The sequence below is a fragment of the Xyrauchen texanus genome, chromosome 25 (genome assembly GCF_025860055.1).
Source record: "Xyrauchen texanus isolate HMW12.3.18 chromosome 25, RBS_HiC_50CHRs, whole genome shotgun sequence".
NCBI classification, from domain to species: domain Eukaryota; kingdom Metazoa; phylum Chordata; class Actinopteri; order Cypriniformes; family Catostomidae; genus Xyrauchen; species Xyrauchen texanus.
The window spans coordinates 1,585,763-1,597,353 of record NC_068300.1 but is presented as its reverse complement, the minus strand read 5'-3'; the positions used below and the strand labels follow the sequence as shown (position 1 = coordinate 1,597,353).

Genomic DNA, 11,591 nt, shown 5'->3' with positions numbered 1-11,591 from the left:
CCAGCTTTGGGCAACAGGCCACAGGGGTGTCACTAGGGCAAAACATTTGGGGTTTCGAGACCCAAAGGTTTTTTTATAACGAGCAAGTTGTTGAGGAAAACTGAGGCACGAGTTAAATAAATGTTGGTTATTAAAATTAAAATGATATTAACCTTGAACAATCTATCAATGTACGAAATCTACAAATCAAACTTAGACTGACAAAAACTTCTGCAGCAGTTCTGACTACATCATGCCATTTACAAGATGAACGAACCATCAATCTATGAATTAAACAAACGGTGCCAACTCTTTCTTTTCCGTGCATAGTTTTTATTATATCCATGTATATGGTTACAGTCAAATCATACAAATCAGTGAAAACGCTCACAGAAACTTTAACTGTTCTGCATTGCCTTCACTGGACTAGGAAACGGATGACGTGAGCTCCAATGACACGGCTTCTCTCCTATTGGTTGTCGCTGCAAAAAGTGGCTCATAAATTTGCATAAAAGCTAAACTTGCTGGATACTCCCTCATTTGGTCGCCAGAGGTCGTTGTCCCTCTTGTCACCGAAAACCACCAGCTCTCATTAAAAATGAATGATATGAAGTCGCTTTGTCGCTGCATGTGTGTAAGATTGGTTCCTTGGGTCAGGGTGCCGCTCATAGCCACTCTGCTACTCAAGGACACGATAGAGCCTGTCTCTCCAGCTGAGATGAAGGGTCTCTACAGCCCTTACTTCATCGTACCCAAAAAAGGTGGTAGGTTGCGGCCAATCATGGACTTGTGAGTTCTCAACCGGGCTTTACACAAAGCACTGGCTTCAGACTCGAGTCCTGAGATGGGCATGGCGCCACGGCACATACCGCGTGTTTATCACCCCTTCCTGCCATCAGACTTTCTACCCTTGGACAGACCTCCGTTTTCTGTGGACTAGAGTCCCGCTACAGCAGGTGTCCAGACATGTCGTGGTCACCACAGACGCCTCTCAACTGGGTTGGGGCGCCGTGTGCAATGGGCACGCAGCCGCTGACTAGCCGCTGCGTTGGCACATCAACTGCCTAAAGTTGTTGGCTGTATTCCTTGACATCCGGGGCAAGCACATCTTGATCCATTCAGACAGCACCGCAACGGTAGCGTACATAAATCGCCAAGGCCGCGTGCACTCTCGTCATACATCACAAGTCTCCTTTGGACTCAGCGGCCACTCATATCCCGGGCAACCGCAACAGGTTTCGCCTAGCGGAGAGGCACAGATAGATCTCTTTGCCTCCCAGGAAAATTCTCACTGCCTGCTCTGGTACTCCCTGACAGAAGCCCCTCTCGGGAAAGACGTGCTGGCACACATTTCCCCAGTGAGCCTTCTTGCACCGGTGCTGTGCAAGATCAGGGATGATGAGGAACAAGTCATCTTAGTGGCTCCTTGCTGGCTCACTCGGACTTGGCTCTTGGATCTCATGCTCCTCGCAACAGCACCTCCCTGACAAATTCACCAAAAGGACCTTCCTTCCCAGGGACGGGGTACTCTGAGTGACCTACTACCTACAGTCGTAGACACGATCAACCAAGCCAGACTTCCCTCCACCAGGCAACTTTACACCCTGAAGAGGCGCTTGTCCGTGTGTTCTTTCCCGCAGAGATGCGCAATTCGGTCAGTGCTCTCATTCCTGCAAGAGAGGTTGGAGGGAAGGTTGTCCCCCTCCACCTTTTTCTGGGGGCACTGGGGAGGGTTACGTGTGGCCGATACAGTTGCTTCTAGCACGCAGAAGCCTGCTTGCACCCGTGTCAGCAGTTCATGTAACAAGGGCTAGTGCATGGTGCTTTTGAATGGGACCCCTTGTGTCTCTACAGTCGACACAACAGAGTGAGTGACAGAAGGGGAACATCATGATTACGGTTGTAACCTCCATTCCATGAGGGAGGGAATGAGACGTTGTATCCCTTCTGCCACGACACTAGACCTACCACTGTAAACGGCCGAACATTATTTTCGGCTCCTAAGTGCAAAAACCTGACTGACAGACACACGCCCGCTTCCCTTTATACCCGTATATCCGGGGGCGGGACATGCAAATTCTGTCTGCCAATTTCTCATTGGCCTTTTCTCAAGTTCAGAGGTAAGCGAGGTTCCCAAAGAAGACCCCTTGTGTCACTACATTCAACACAATGTCTTGTCCCCTCCCTCAGGGAACGGAGGTTACAACAGTAATCGTGACGATTTCATTTATAGTTTGACATTCTTGGACTTGTGTAAGATTAATTCTATAATTCGTACGGTCATGATTTTGAAATGTAATGAAAACTATTTTTTTTTTAGAGCTTTCACAATTATAATAATTATGGTATGTGTACTCCATATATAGTATATTTTTCAATATTCTAGTATGTTTTTATATCAAAGTAGTTATTATGGGTTTCCTGGCCTTTGTGTGAACCAGGAGAGAGCATATGAGGTTACTAAAAGTGTTGATGCTGCAGAGGCCACAAAGAGCACCCAGCTGTAACAAAATAATGTGGCTAAGGACCTTGAAACACAGTTGAAGATAAGAAGTAAAAACAACTAGTGGCCAGATTAATTAAAAAGACAGACAGAATTATACCTACCTAAGCTCCTTAAAGAGGTGTTTCCTGCAATCTCAGAACCTTCCTTTTTTTCAGATTTTCTCTCCTTTTCTCCCCAATTTGGCATGCCCAATTCCTAATGCGCTCTAGGTCCTCGTGGTGGCATAGTGATTCGCCTCAATCTGGGTGGCAGAGGAAGGTTCTCAGTTGCCTCCGCATCTGAGACCGTCAATCCACACATGGCTTGTTGAGTGCGTTACTGCAGAGACAGCGCGTGTGGAGGCTTCACACTATTCTCTGCGGCATCCATGCACAACTCACCACGCACCCCACCGAGAGCAAGAACCACATTATAGCAACCACGAGGAGGTTACCCCAACATGACCCTACCCACCCTAGCAACTGGGCCAACTGGTTGCTTAGGAAGCTTGACTGGAGTCAATCAGCACGCCCTGGATTCGAACTTGCGACAACAGGTGTGTTAGTCAGTGTCTATATTTGTTGAGCTATCCAGGCCCCCTCAGGAACTCTTCTTAATATTTTAAACCCTAACTATCTTTAGGGCATGTCCAAGAAACTTTAAGCTGGCAGTGATCAATTGGTCAATAAATGAACAAGAATTGAACAAATAAAGTAACTATGTATGGGATAGTTGTTCCCTTTTGATTTCTTTAAATGTTTAAGCCTTGTAGGTACACTTGCGCACAGCTTTTTACAGAAAGAAGAGTCAATGTTGTTCCACTCAATGGAACTTCAAACATTTGAAGAGTAGTTCAAAAACATTTCCCATTCAAATCTGGACTCTGACTAGGCCAAATCATCAACTTCATTCTGTCTTGGGTGTTTTTCTGAGACAGCAATGGGTTTTTAACACATCTTCTAGACACAAAAACTGCATTAGGTAACCTTCTGGTTATTTTTCTTTCTCGAAATAGTCTTGTTTTCTAAGGTCTTGAATTCTGCTGACAGTTTTTGTTAGCTTTTTTCCCAACTTTGAGATCTTCAGCAGGTGGACAAATAGGGATCTTCTCTGCCTTTTTGGTTTTGTAAACTTCAGAAGAGCTACATTTGGCCTGACGGAGACCAGCTCTGTGGTTTCTGACAGCAACCCCTGCATGATATTTGGCATTTTTGTGGAGCAGACTTTCTTACTCTTTTACCATGGGACAAACAACGCTGCATATTGAAGAGATCTTACTGGTCTATCACTCCTGGTTCCATTTATGAGCTTGTTATTAGGCCTTTGATGGGCTGCATCAGGTATGGCAGATCACCATCTAATGACTTATCTTAAAAAAAAAAAATCCCAGAACAAATTTTTGGTAAATGTTGTACTCCCAGACATATGTTATATCAAACAGAAGAGCACCAGGAGTGCATTTGTTTAATTCTTGCTAATTTCCTGACCAAGAGACCATTAAAAGCTTAATGATTTGCCAATGAAATTTCCCAATTCTCCATCTTAGCAGTTGATCAATGATATCAAAGATTGGATGGCTAGAAATTCCCTAGAGTTTATCCAATTATCGATTTGTTTCTTACATCAACCAATCGGTTTGCTCCAGAAGACATTAATTGATCAACTGGAGTCGTGTGGATTACTTTTATGATGCCTAAATATGCCTTTTGGACCATCAAATATCCATCAGCCGGTTTACTTGCATCTGATATGTGCTTAAAATCTTCACTTTAGATCTGCTGAAGAAGAAAAATCATACACATCTGGGATGGCTTAAATGGAAGTAAATAATGAGAGAATTTTCATTTTTAGGTGAACTATCCCTTTAATGTTCAGAATACAAAAGAATGGTGATAGATGCATATCTTTAGGCAGATGTGTGAATGGCTGTGGACAACATGGACCAATGGCAGTAAGGAGGTGTTCAGCAGCTGGTTAGAAATGTTCCTAAACTTTTGCCCAGGCGAGCTGTAATGAACCACCAAAACAAACTGATAAACCCCTTTTTGACCAGATTTTGCTCTAAATGCCAACACACCATTAGTTTGTTTTTTAGATTTTGTATGAAGTATATCGTGGCCATAAGTGTATTATCTGAAAAATAACTTTAAATTGTCTATCAACTGGTGAACCATCCTTTAAAAGATATCATGTTAAAAAGGACAAATTAAGACTTTAAGCAAAACCCTAATCCAGAGTGACCGTTCCTGCAGAACTGTTTTGAATTTGGAAAAATAAAAAAAGATGTACCTTAAAAGACAACTGAGCACTTCTAAACTGACAACACAAAATAGAGGGAAACTTTTTAGCATGAATTTTGAGTAATAAAATCATCTGCTAACAGATCCTGTCATGAATATGTAAAACAACATTACAAGGAGAAACATATCTGAAGGAATAAAATCATCATCATCATTACTCTGTTGTTCCTTTGCTGTGGTTTCTTCATAATATTCATCACTCTGTTGTTCCTCTACTTTGATTTCTCCTCTCATCTTCATCAGGTTCCTGCAGTCCAGCAGCTTCACTGAACACATCTTCACTGGTATCTGCAGCATCTGCTGTTCTCCAGCGTGGATCACATTCATCTGTTCTCTCATGATGAACATCTGAACACAAAAACATCATCATTATAATGGACTGACATTCATCAAACTCAAGATTAGTATATGATTGTACACAAGAACAAATCTGTTAAACAAAATAAACAAATTTACAAGTCACTTTTACATGGTTACAGCGAGAATAAACTGATATATTCTAGAAAATAAAAGTTGATCCTTTACAGGTTTGGAGTGTGTAATAATGGAGAGATCAGTCCAAGGAATTCATGGATTTAATTCACAATAACGGTCCATTTCACAGCATGGTTAATTGCCCTTTTGTTCTTAAATTATGGGTTCCTTAAGTCTTTTGATCCTCCATTCGTTCATAGACACCCGTGTCAATTTCACAAGTACTGCTTTGTTGTGTAGCAGATGAATTTAAGCAGATGTGCATTCTTTAAGTTAAGTCAGACATTTCGACGCAATTCCTGCAAGATTCCTAGTTTTATTGCAGGGCATATATATATATATATATATATATATATATATATATATATATATCTAAGTCCCTCATTTCATCTGTTGTGGATTGCTCAATTGGAAACATCTTAGTCTCATATCACTCCCTGGTAAGTTTAGAGGTGTTGCCACATATGGAGAAAAATAAATGTATGACTTTTGCAAAATCCTGATTTCCTGATGTTAAAGACTGAAATCAATGTTTATATGGAGACCAACTGGTCCCCAGCATCCTCTGTGGGCGTGGCTTCGGAGGCACTTAAGGCGGTTCTTAGGGTTGGATCATACAGTATGCCTCATTCATAAAAACATCCAAAGCATGAGAACTCGTGGAGTTTGAAGGGAATATTAAAAGTGCAGAGGCATTCAGGGCAAGACAGTCATAGTCCATAGTTTTGAGCAGGGGAAGCTTTTGGCTAGATATATAAAGCAGAGAGAGTCTTTTTCTACCATTCCCTCAGTGAAATCTGCTGGTGAATTATTTACCTCAGCCATTGATGTTAATAATTCTTTTAAAGAGTTCTATCTTGATCTTTATAGTTCCACGTCTTTGTCTACTGATGAAGATATTAGAAACTTTGTGGAACCATTAGAACTTCCTAAACTGAAGACTGAACAAAACAATTCTCTTGATTCTGAGATAAACTTGGAGGAGCTTGACGAGGTAATTAAGGCCTTCCCTACAAGCAAGGCTCTGGGGCCAGATGGTCTTGCCGCTGAATTTTGTAGATCTTATGGTACAGAATTGGCTCCACTTTTGTTAGAAGTTCATACGGAAGCATTCAAGTCCAGTAGCTGCCTTCCAGTGGCCCAAAGAGGGCATTAAGTATTTGGGTATTTTATTCCCAGCAAATTTGTCTGATTTGGTTCATTTTGACCTTAAAATAAAAGATTTGAGCGATGTGGTCAGGTGGGCTGATTGATTGGGAAGGTTAATGTTATTAAAATGAACTGTTTTCCAAAATACAACAACCTGCTACAGTCACTCCCTATAGATGTCCCCCTCTCTTATTTCAATTTGATTTGATAACATAGCGAAGTCCTTCATTTGGAATGGTAAACGTTGCAGACTACATTTCAACAAATGACATGGGCCGATGGACAAAGTTGGGCTAGAGATACAAGGGTGTGCCTTATGCAATTTGAGATTTCGCATCGATCTATTGGACCCTAGGCTTGGTCTTAAAGTGACACACATCTGCTGCCTATTCCAATCAGAAGATGGGGACACAACTCATGTTTTTTGGGGATGTGTTAAGATCCAAGAGTTTTGGTTGAGGGTTCAAAGCTTCCTGTGTGATGTAGTGGACACTCTGTTTTCGTTTTGCCACAGACTGTGTGTTTTGGGTGATGGGGCGGTCCTGAATGTGGGTGGTAGATATATGGAGAGCTGGGCCCTGACCGGCATGATGATTGGCAGGCAGGTAATCCTCAGGGGATGGAGGTCATCTGGTGTACCCTCATTTCATGAGTGGTGCATTGAGTTGGGCAGGGTGGCGGTGTTTGAGGAGTTGGTATAAAAAGGCTGGTGAACCTGGGTATATACATCAGGAAGTGGGACGGCCATCTGGCCTTTTTGAGGGCTCTTGGGTAGGGGCAGCGGAGAGGGACTAGTGTTATTTTTTGTCTAAATATTTTCTGCTGTTTTGTCTATTTGTGGGTCTTTGTGAGTTGGCTTTTGACCACTGGAGAGCTTGTTTGTGTCGGGTGAGGGGTTTAATGTTCAGGGGGAAAAGATATGATTTCATTCAGTTTGATTTTGCATTTTCTGTTATGTCTATTTGCAGCATGAAGTCAATAAATATGTTTAATAACAAAAAAAGATAAAATATAGATGCGAGCAGCAATTAAAAGTGTTTAAGTGTTTTAAGGCCTTTAAGCACATCTGTAAAAAGGTATTATGTTTTATTTAGGAAGCATCTATCCACCTAGATCATAGAAGGAATAGACTATTTACAGCCAATACAGGCAATTTACTAAGGAAAGCTTTTTAAAGATCATAGCGCCACCTATACTCCGATCTTCATAAAAGTCTGCTTGCTTGTTTAGAATCATATTTCGCATGTGCTCAACTAATTTTGTGAAGTTCTGATTTTTTGTTTAGGAATTATGGGCTTATTTTTACACTTGACCACACCCATTTTCTAAATTACACTGTTATAGCTTCCCAAAGGGTAAAATTCTACATTTATTTGTGTTTTGAATTTATGTACTCAACAGAATTGTACAGCATTGGTTTTATTGAGGTTGAGTGAAAAACCTAGGACTAGTTCACAAAAGTGAACATAATTTACATAATCATGGACATTTTTACATAATCGTGAATATTTAATGATTTGATATGATATGAATATTGTGTGTATGTGTGAAACTCAGCGTGATTACTGAGGCGTAAAACTCGTTAGCGCCACTTGGTGTCCCATTTCTTTCGAAGTGAGGTGTGAATGCTGCGGCTACTACGTCTACATTAATCCGATACATTTGAAAACTCAGTTTTCGTTTCAAAACACTCTCCAAAAGTTGCTCGTCCACACTGAAACGTATGAAAATTATTCAATCGTGTCACTGCGCATGTACGGTCTGAAACGCAATTGTCACTGACGTGCGGTCTGGGTAGGCAAACTAGGCACTGCCTACCCTGCCAAAATTCAAAAATAATATATAATATAATATAATAATAAACTTGTATTTGTATTTTTACTTTTTATTCTTGTGATTTATATATGCAATATGTGTGTTATTCCAATTGTTTAGACGTTATGATGACAAATGTAGCAGTTACGCATAATCAACTAAAAACAAATGGTAGAATAAGCAGTGCTTTTACGGTCCATTCATTGCAGAAGATAAGCGGAAAACCCATGTTGCGCATGCGCACTTCGATCCTGTATTCTTTAACATGTACGGCAAAAAGCACAAATCTGCTGTGCCTTTTGACGTAAATATGTTATGCCCGTAATCATCTCCGTTACGTATCAGACATGGACCAATTAAAATCGAGATATTCCTGGACATTTGCGTAGCTAACGTCATTACACCACAGCTAGCGTACATGCCTAATCCCCACCAAATTCAAAATCGAAATGACCACACCGGCCGTAATCACGGAATTAAGAAATTTTTCCAAGCTCGATTTTAATTCCAAATATGAGTTAATTGCAAGAGGGAGGTCTACGCCAGCCTTAGATTGACTAGTACAGCAAAAGGGCCCAAAAATTATCCGATCATTTCAAACTGATTGGTATGCAAGAAAAGATTGGCTATGTGGCTGTGCTAACAATCAGCATCCCTGCCTGCTTTTTCAACCAGTCAGACTGTTTGGACTTCAGCGGGATATTGTGATTTAACAACCTGCCCGCAGCTTTAACCAAGCATGAAAAGTCATCAGCTCACATCCAGTGTCAAATTACACTGAAAACCTTTGGAAAATCTCGGATCGACCTTGCACTTGACGAGCAAAGGAAGCTGAATATAACCTACCACAATGTAAAGGTAAAGGAAAACCGAGAGGTTTTGAAGGATCTGATAAATGCGTAACGTTCACTGTTTACGCACTTGTGTGTGCTTGTGTGTGTGTGTGTGCGTGAGAGAGAGAGAGTACACGATATACATCCTGATTTGTACATTTCTTGATATGCTGCACTTGTGTGTAACGTTCACTGTTATTACATATTATTAGCTTAAACAATAAATCAGGTAATCTGGCTTTCATAACTCAGTACCTAGCCTCTTTAAGACATCACCGCACGTCACTGGCAATTGTCCTCGTGTTCCATCGCCGGACACCAATTCCGAGTAAACTTCCGTTCAACTTTGAAGGAGCGCAATGTGAAGGTTGTACAAAGTAACATTTATTTTTTTAACAACGCTATCAAAGTGAGTATCAGACACAACAGCGCCACTATAACACTGGCCTCCATCTTGATTGTTTTGGTTGGATAGATCACATGACTAAAAACCTGTCATCGATTTCCAAAGCGTCCGTTTTCACAGTCCGCACTACAACGGAGTCCACACTATCCACTTTGGAGTGCGTTTTTAAAAAGCTGTCTCAGTGTGGATGGAAAGCCAAAATGGAGAAAAGATGAAAGATGCGTTTTCAAACGAAAACATGTCGGTGTGGACTAGACCTCATTTTAAGGCTGCAGAACATATCTTGGTCAAGTTCGCAAAGTTCATGATCTCAATTGAAACGCGAGCACGGATGATCCTGTGTTTCGCAGGTGGGTTAGGGTATAAATTAAAGCTCTCTCTGCATACAACTTTGAACTCTCATCAGGTTAAAATGACATCAAGCTCAACTTATATCCTTGGTCTTATGCAAGAGTCCAGTTTCTCACGGGAACTCTTCAACACACAAGGCATAAACCACATACAAAGGCGGAGAGTGAAAGCACGAGTTGAGTATATAAATATGCTTGTATAGTATCAACAAGCAAAAGTATCAAATATAGGAATGTCTCGAGCCACTTGCATCAGGGTCAAAGAATTTAAAGGGGCAGCGTTAAATTAGAAAACATACATTTTAACATTGGACATGAAATTTATATTTAAAATTCATTTTAGTTTTATTTAGAATTTGTCTATAGCCTATACAGTATTTAATGCAATTGCATCAGAAGTAACTGTAATTAAATTACTGAGTAATGCCTTATTTTATAATGAGGTTTTTCTGGACCATATAACGAAGCGCTGAACTATAAACTTTGAAGAAGGATTTGATATCATTGGGTCTCTGTGTCATTTCTTTCTTCCCTCATCTGAGCCGCATCGAGACGGGGATTGACGATCAAGAAAATAAATTAAATACATTGAATGACAAAATGATCTAACACTTATTAATGCGTTACACCAACACTGGACAGAACTTCACCAATAATTAATCAAACTGGACTAAAATATAAACTTGAATTGAGCCACAGACAGACAGAAAGTGTAAATAAACCTGTTCTTGAGTGTTTTAGTTGATTTGTTTACCTCTTGAATATGACCAGTAATCCCAAATATGCATTTAAACAAACTCGAGGAAAGCAGAAGATCGTTTTTTGTGCCCCTCTCTCACCGAACATTGAACTCATTTACAATCAGCCGCTGATTTAAAGAGATCATCGATCCGAAATTAATCATAATATTCTCAGATTTCTGTGTTTCTCCTGAAACTGATTATTTTTAATCGTCAGTCACAAAACAAAGTGCCATGATGAGATACAAAAGATTATTTTACAGAGATTAAAACGCCTAAGAGAGAAAAATATCAATTAAAAATCAATATAAATCACAAATGATGTTGAACACTTACCGAAATGAGTTCTTCTGCTGTTTTCTGGAGGTTTGCAAAACAACTTCTGGTGTATTTCCGCCACCAACTGGACTGGAGTGTTGATGCGCTTGAAAACAAATTTTATTTTTTATTTTTTTTATTGCAATATAACCAGAACAAAAATAATTTACAAGAGTACATATAACCATACATGTCATGGGTAAAAAAAAAAAAAAAAGAAGAAAAAATAAAGGCATTTTACAGAAAAAACTTATACTTATAACTTATAGTTTTTACTTTTAGATATTCTTTCTAAATATATTTTTTAACATCGATTTTAAATGGTTCAAAATTTGGCATTTTTCCATTCCATTTGATTTTATGAATATAATAACGGACAATTATAATAATTAAATCAAACATAAACAGAATATTTTTATCACCATCAAATGAAAAACATTTTAGCATAACATCAAATTCTTCAAAGTTAACAAGAATCATAGCTTTTCTTTGTAAATAATTATTGAGTTCTTTCCAAAACATTTGGATCTTGGGACACTCCCAAAATAAATGAACCATAGTCTCAGGGGAAATTTGACAAAAAGCACAAATATCTTCCATGTTCACTTTAAAACGCTGTACCACAAGTGATTTAACTGGGGACACACGATGGAAAATGTTATATGAAACCTCTTTCACTTTATTTGTGATGCAATACTTCTGAGGTGTGATCAAAATGTTTTTTAAAATGAGAAATCCAATG

General features: G+C 39.7%; 1 protein-coding gene across 2 annotated transcripts in view; it reads right to left on the bottom strand.

Moving 5' to 3' along the window:
- LOC127618626 (zinc finger protein 383-like) overlaps positions 1–10,884 on the bottom strand; it is a 101,918-nt gene extending 91,034 nt beyond the window's left edge. The window contains exon 1 of one of the 2 annotated variants that reach the window (XM_052091198.1): positions 10,868–10,884. The gene's annotated coding sequence lies outside the window, so the exon portion shown is untranslated. Of the gene's footprint in view, positions 1–4,922; positions 5,205–10,867 lie in introns of those variants that run through there. The other variant, XM_052091199.1, reaches the window with a different exon arrangement.
- Positions 10,885–11,591: the final 707 nt, after the last annotated feature.